We start from the raw sequence: 6857 nt of genomic DNA, 5'->3' as shown, positions 1-6857 counted from the left end.
CCCCCCCCCCAGCTTTGAAAAACCCAGATGTTGACTGGGTATGGATGTAATGGTTGGACAGTTTGGAAATCTGTCTACTTGATCTGTTTCTGTTTTGATAATTCTGCCTGTATACTTTGAAGTTTGGGGTGCTGACCTTTTCCCCCTGAACTGGTAAATGATACATATTTGACTGATTAAAGTAAGCTTGTTAACCCATTTTGAGTTGCTTTCCTTTAACAAAGCAGATCCAAGAACCTGTGTGAGCAGCAAACCCTGAGGACATACTTGGGGTGCTTGCTGCTACAGCATCCAGAGAAAGAACTAGAAAGAACTAAGTTTATATCCAGGTGGAAGCAAAATACCTGATCTTTTTCCTTTTCTTGTTTGGTTTTATGTCCTCTTTACCATTTTTCATTCCATCTGACACAATCCGTCTTTATAACCTGACTAATCTATAATGTGAAAGTATTTACAGATCCTATACTTGACTATATGCCGCCATGGGGGGGATTTGAGGGGGGAACAAAATGTGAAACTCAAGGAATTGTGGAATTAAATCCTGTAAACTAAGAGGAAACAAACAAATTAATTAAAAAAAATAAAAATATAAAAACCAAATAGAGCCCTCTGATGCCCAAATCAGTGCTCATTGCACTACCTTGATTCCTGTGAATGAATGACTGAAAGCCCTTTAGTGTCTTGTGCACTAATACATTAATACTCTACTGTGCGCCAAAGGAAAAATCAAATTCCATATGTGAAGTAACAGAGACCCATTTAATATTATATTTCCTCAAACAAAAAAATAATTGTTCAAGTCACTGAAAGGGGTAATTTTCAGATGATGATCTTTTTCAAATAATGTGTCTCAGTGGCATTGAAATGTAAAATGAAACAGAATAAAGGAGAAAATTGTTTGCAGTGAAATGGAATACATTACCTAAATATATGTATGATGAACATTATTAATATATATTATATATACACACATACATAATATATGTATCTGTATGTATCTTTAATTTTGAGAAACCACAAGATATTTGACTTCATTTATTTATAAATTTAGGAAAACAAAACTAGAAATAGAGCCAAAAATAGGTTCAAGGGATAAAATATGTGTACATCCTATTCAAAATGTTGAAATTATACGTATCAAAGTTGATTGTTTTCTGATTATAAATATGATAAACTTGATCTTTAACCATGGATAGAAAATATGTAAATACAGAAGAACTTAGGCTCATCATTTTACTTTTCTAGGCCTCAGTTAATAAAATAATGGGTATAGATTAGATGATATATATTGTTAATCTAAGATACTGACTAAATTAATCATAAGAAATTTGTACAACTTAACCTAATTACATATCTTAAAAGTTTATGCTAAGCAAATTCCTGGAAAGTATAGAGAATAGACTTCCTCTGCTCTGATTTATCACTTTTACCCTAATTAGGCTCATCCTCTACCCCATTGCTCTAGAATAGTAATACTAACCAGGAAGAGAGAAAGAGAGCTAGTGATTCAGAGATAATGCTCTCTGGCCTGCCTGTGCCTCCTATCTATGCCAGCACAGCCCACATGGGACAGTGCTCTGCCTTCAACTGGAGATGTATTATGCTACTTTTGTGGGGTTTGTAGCTCTAAATTTTTTTTAAGTTATTTTTTGCAGGTGGTTAGGGTGTGAACTCAAGAAAGTTCCTGCTTTTACTACGAGGGGTAGCCACTTTCTCCTTTAGCTTAAGCATAATACACTCTACTAAAGCCCCTTATTTTAACTCTCTGTGTGTCTCCCTATTTCAACTATGTTTCTTGTAAAGAATATATTGTTACATTCTGGTTTCTAATCCATTCTCTTATTTACTTATGTACTATGGGTTACTTCATTCAATTTACATTCACAGTTTTGAATACAAACTGCATTTCTTCACATCCTACTTTATTCTGTTTATCCTTCTCTCTCTCTCTCTCTCTCTCTCTCTCTCTCTCTCTCTCTCTCTCTCTCTCCTTCTCCCTTTATATTCTGTCCCTCCTTTAGACTTTCTTTTGCTTCTTCCCACTGCATTCTTTCATCTGCCCTTGCAACATTTTCACATCTGCTGTAAAAGCTCTGCATTAAGAGCCTTGTTACTTGAGAAACTTTTACTTATTCTTTGTCTTTCTTCCTCCTTCTTTCAGGGCTTGACTCTTACTTGCCTATCCACTTTTTAAAACATCATCCCAACATAATAGTTTCACTATGATACTTTTTTTTGGTACAGTCCTCCTAACTGCCCTAATAAGGACAAAGTTCTCAGAATTTACTAGTATTATTTTCATATTTAACTTTTAGGCTTCTCCTCAATCTTTTATATGAAAGTTAAAATTTCCATACCCAGAAATACCTGGCCATGTAACCTTGAGCAAGTTCCTTAACCCCGACTGCTTAAAAAAAAAAAAAGCTTCATTTGGGGGGCGGCCAGGTAGCACAGTGAGCAAGAGCACTGGCCCCAGAGTCGGGATGACCTGGGATCAAATCCGGGCTGAGACACTTAGCACCCACCCAGAAACACCTGGCCGGGTAACCTTGAGCAAGTTACTTAACCCCAATTGCTTAAAAAAAAAAAGTTAAAATTTTTACTCAGCTCTGGTCTTTTCATCAGAATTATTTGAAAATCCTCTATTTCATTAACTATCCATTTTTTTCCCTAATGGATTATACTATTTTGCTGGATATGTTACTATTGGTTGAAATCACAGCTATTTTACCTACCCGAGTATCATATTCCAAGTCATCTGCACTTTTAACACAGTATCTGATAAATCTTGTATGATTCTGACTATGACTGCAGGCTATTTAATTGATTTCTTTCTGCCATTATTTTTTTTTAAGTATTGTTTGTGCTTCTTTTACCAAGCTGTTAATTATCTTATCATAATTTTCTTTCTTTGCTCTTATTTCTTTAGGGATTTTTTCTTTTAATACATTTATTTGAGTTATTTTTTTTAGCTCTTCCAGGATTTTTTATTGGGCCTGTAATCAATTGACATTTTTTCTTTTAGGTTTCCTTGTAGCTATTTTGACATCATTACTTGCTGCTGCGGTTGTGTTTTGCACTTCCCTATAAATATAGTGCCTTTTTATGGTCATGTTCTCTGTTTCTGTTATTGTTTGCTCATTTCTCTACCCTATTTCTTCATTCTGAACTTTATGTGAAGCTTAAACTGTTCTCTATACTGTGGGGATGCAAGTGGTGTCAAGATTCTTTTTTTTCATACTGCTATTTTGAGAGTCATTTCTGAAGGTTTAGAAATTTTCAGTGTTTCAAGGTGGCCTAAGATATGGAAAGGTGTGGTTATTGCAATCCTGATCTACACTCTGATCCCAGGCCAGGAAAGGTCCTTGATCTCCTTACTGCCCCTAATCCCTTTGGACTAGATACGATAATGTTCCTTCATGTCCTTGTTTCCTTGGGACCAGAGGTCATACTGTCCATGAGAATCCCTGATCCCTTATGACCAAAAGTGATACTGTTCCCCACGGTTCCCACTCCCTCTTCCATGGAAGTGCCCCTATTAACACTTGAACTATAAGCCAGAAGTGGGTGTAGGAAATGGATTTACCCAAATAGCATCTGGTCACATATCCAGTGCTATCACAAGGGTCCCTTTTAGTTGCTTTCTGAAAAGTTGCCAAGTCTCTTTACCATCTCTGGCTTGAGAGCTGTCAAAGCGCTGCTACTTCTATTGTTACCATCTAGTCTCATTACTGGTGTTTATCCATTTTAGCTCAGGACCAGCCTTCCACCACCATGTTACAGATCTCTCTTTTGCTGACTTCCTAAATTGTTTCAGGCTGGTAGAATGTCTTATGCTTTCTTTTTTGTTGGTTCTTTCACCCCGGAATTTTATTTGAGGTGTTATTTTAAAGTTGTTTGGCAGAAATACTAGAGAAGCATGGATGAGTGTTTTCTCTACTCTGTCATCTTGATGCTACTATCAGAAGTCAAAATCTCACTTAAGGAAGATGACCAAGACAATCACCCATTGATTCCCCACCTGTATGCACTCAAATAGTTTGGTTTTTTCAACATGTCTTGAGATATTATACTGATGATAGAAACTGTTCAATCTCATTTTTATCATCATTAACCTTTATATTCTTTACCATTTGTTCTTTCATATGGATTTCATTAAATATTTTAGTTCTAAAAATAATCCTTTGGTAGTTTCACTTATATGACATCAATATGATATGATATGATTATGATATGATATGATATGATTGATGAAATAAAATAATTAAGGTCATTAAGTATTTTCTCCATGTCAGCCACTATGTTAATTGCTGTCTACATCTTGATGGCTTCTATTCATGAAATTATACAGTTCTTGTTATTCATATTTCAATATGGTATATTATACTCATAGGCATCCTTATGTTGAACCAACCCAAATTCGTGGTTTAGAGTCACCCTTATCAGTGTAAAATCTTTGAAATATGTATGATTTTTAGCAACCTTTTAACTGCTTTACTACTATTACTATAAAAATGGAAGAAAGCTGAAGTGGATTGGGGGATGATGGAAGGGAGGGCAGGCTGGGGGGGGAGGGAAGTTGGAAGCACCCACTTTTGAAAAGGGAAGGGATCAAAGTAGAGAATAGAACAAGTGGGAGGTGGGATAGGAGGGAGGGAAATATAGTCAGTCTTTTACAATATATCTACTATGCTACTGTTTTGCATTAGCCACACATGTACAACCTATACTGAACTGCTTGTCCCCCTAGTAAGGGTGAGTAACAAGGGAGGAAGGGAATGAATCTGGAATTCAAAGTTTTAAAATCAAATATTCAAATATATATATATATATATACAATTATTAATACTATTTTATATGTAATTGGTAAATAAGATATACAGGCACTGGGGCATAGAGATCCACTGGAAAAGTCGAAAGGGGTATGGGAGAAAAAATGGGAGAGAGCAGATTGGAGGAGGGGATGTCCTGTGGGAATGCTATTTTGGGGCGGTGGTTAGGGGGAAAATGGGGAGAAAATTTGTAACTCAAAATCTGGCGGAAATGAATGATGTAAATCAGAAATTAATAAAGCATTTTAAAAAGAGAAGTAGAAAAAGATAAACAGGAAAGAGAAATTATAAGGGACTCAATGACTATAAATTGTTTATATTTATAATTCCTTAAAACTTTCTAATTATTAGGGCAGTTAGGAAGAGTAAACATAGAAGGCAGAGTTGTGAGTTGAATGTGATAGTATGGTTATCTAAAAAATAAAATTAAGGGAGAGAAAAAAGGATGCACTGGGAGAAGGAGAAAGGAAGACATAGAATTGGATAATTTATCTGACAAAAAAGAGACCTGAAAGAGATTTTACAGTGGGGGGGGGTATGTGGGGAGGGGAACACATGAACCTTACTCTCATCAAAATTGGCTCAAAGAGGGAATAATATACACACACGTAGTAGGGTGTAGAAGTCTATTTTACCATGTGGAAAAGTAGGAAGAAAAGGAGCAAACTGATAGTAGTAAGGGCAGTTTGTAGGTAGCAAAAATATTTTTTGAGAATGAACAGAGTAAATGGGGAGGGGGGGAGAGAGAGAGAGAGAAGTTAATACAGGGGGAGAATAGGATGGAGGGAAATACACAGTTGGTAATCATTGCTATGAAAAAAATTACAGTAAGTTTCTCTGATGAGGACATCATTTTTCAAACATAGAAAATGGAGTCAAATTAATAGAAATAAAAGCCATTCCTCAACTGATAAATGGTTAAAGGATATGAACTGGCAGTTTCCAGACAAAGTAATCAAAGCTATCTACAGTCATATAAAAATATTTTAAATCACTACTGATGAAAGAAATGCAAACTAAGACAACTCTGAGCTACTATCTCATACCTATCAAATTGGCTTATATGACAGAACAGGAAAATGACAGATGTGGCAGGGGATGTGGGAAAATTAAAACTCTAATGTATTATTGGTTACATTGAATACTGATTCAATGATTCTGGAAATCAGTTTGGAATTATGTCCAAAGGACTATAAAACCAGGCATAACCTTTCACCAAGTAATAGCACTACTAGATCTGTATCCCAAGGAGTTAAAAAAAAAAAAACAGGAAAAGAACCTATATGTACAAAACATTTAGAGCAACTCTTTTAGTGGTGGCAAAGAACTGGAAACTGAGGGGATATCCATCAATTGGAGAATGGTTAAACAAGTTGTTGTATAGGATTGCAGTGGAATATTATTGTACTTTAAGAAATGAACAGAATGCTCTTAGAAAAACACGGAAAGATATGAACTGATGCACAGTAAAATGAACAAAACCAGAGGAATATTGTGCACAGTAACAGCAATATTGTATGATGAATTAATATGAATATCTTAGCTATTCTCAGGAATACAAATGCAATTCTTTAGAACTTAAGATGAAAAAGGCTTCCCATTTCCAGAGAAACCTGAATACAGATCAAAGATACCTTTTCTTTACTTTCTTTATTTTCTTAGTTTTTTTTGTTTGTTTTCTTTCTCCAAATAATTTACATGGAAATGTTTTAGCAAAACTATACATGTATATAACCTAAGTCAAACTGCTTTCCTTCTCAGTGAGGGGTGAAAGTGGTGAGGGAGAGAATTTGGAAAACAATATGTGAAAAAAGAATGTAAAAATTATTTTGTATATGTAAGTGGAAAAATAAAATATTAAACAAGAAAAATAAATAATTGATAGAAACTTTAAAATTCAGTAAAGTTAACCTGTTAACAGAAATAAATATGTAATATTTCCTCCTATGCAGGTCAATGGACCCCTTAAAATCTATCTATTTTCTTCTTCTACAGTTTACTGAAGTTAAGAGTTTTTCAATTTTG

The sequence above is a fragment of the Petaurus breviceps genome, unplaced genomic scaffold (assembly GCF_028583685.1).
Source record: "Petaurus breviceps papuanus isolate PSGF00001 unplaced genomic scaffold, PetGlider_PUasm1.0 38, whole genome shotgun sequence".
Classification (NCBI taxonomy): Eukaryota; Metazoa; Chordata; class Mammalia; order Diprotodontia; family Petauridae; genus Petaurus; species Petaurus breviceps.
This window is presented reverse-complemented; position numbering follows the sequence as displayed.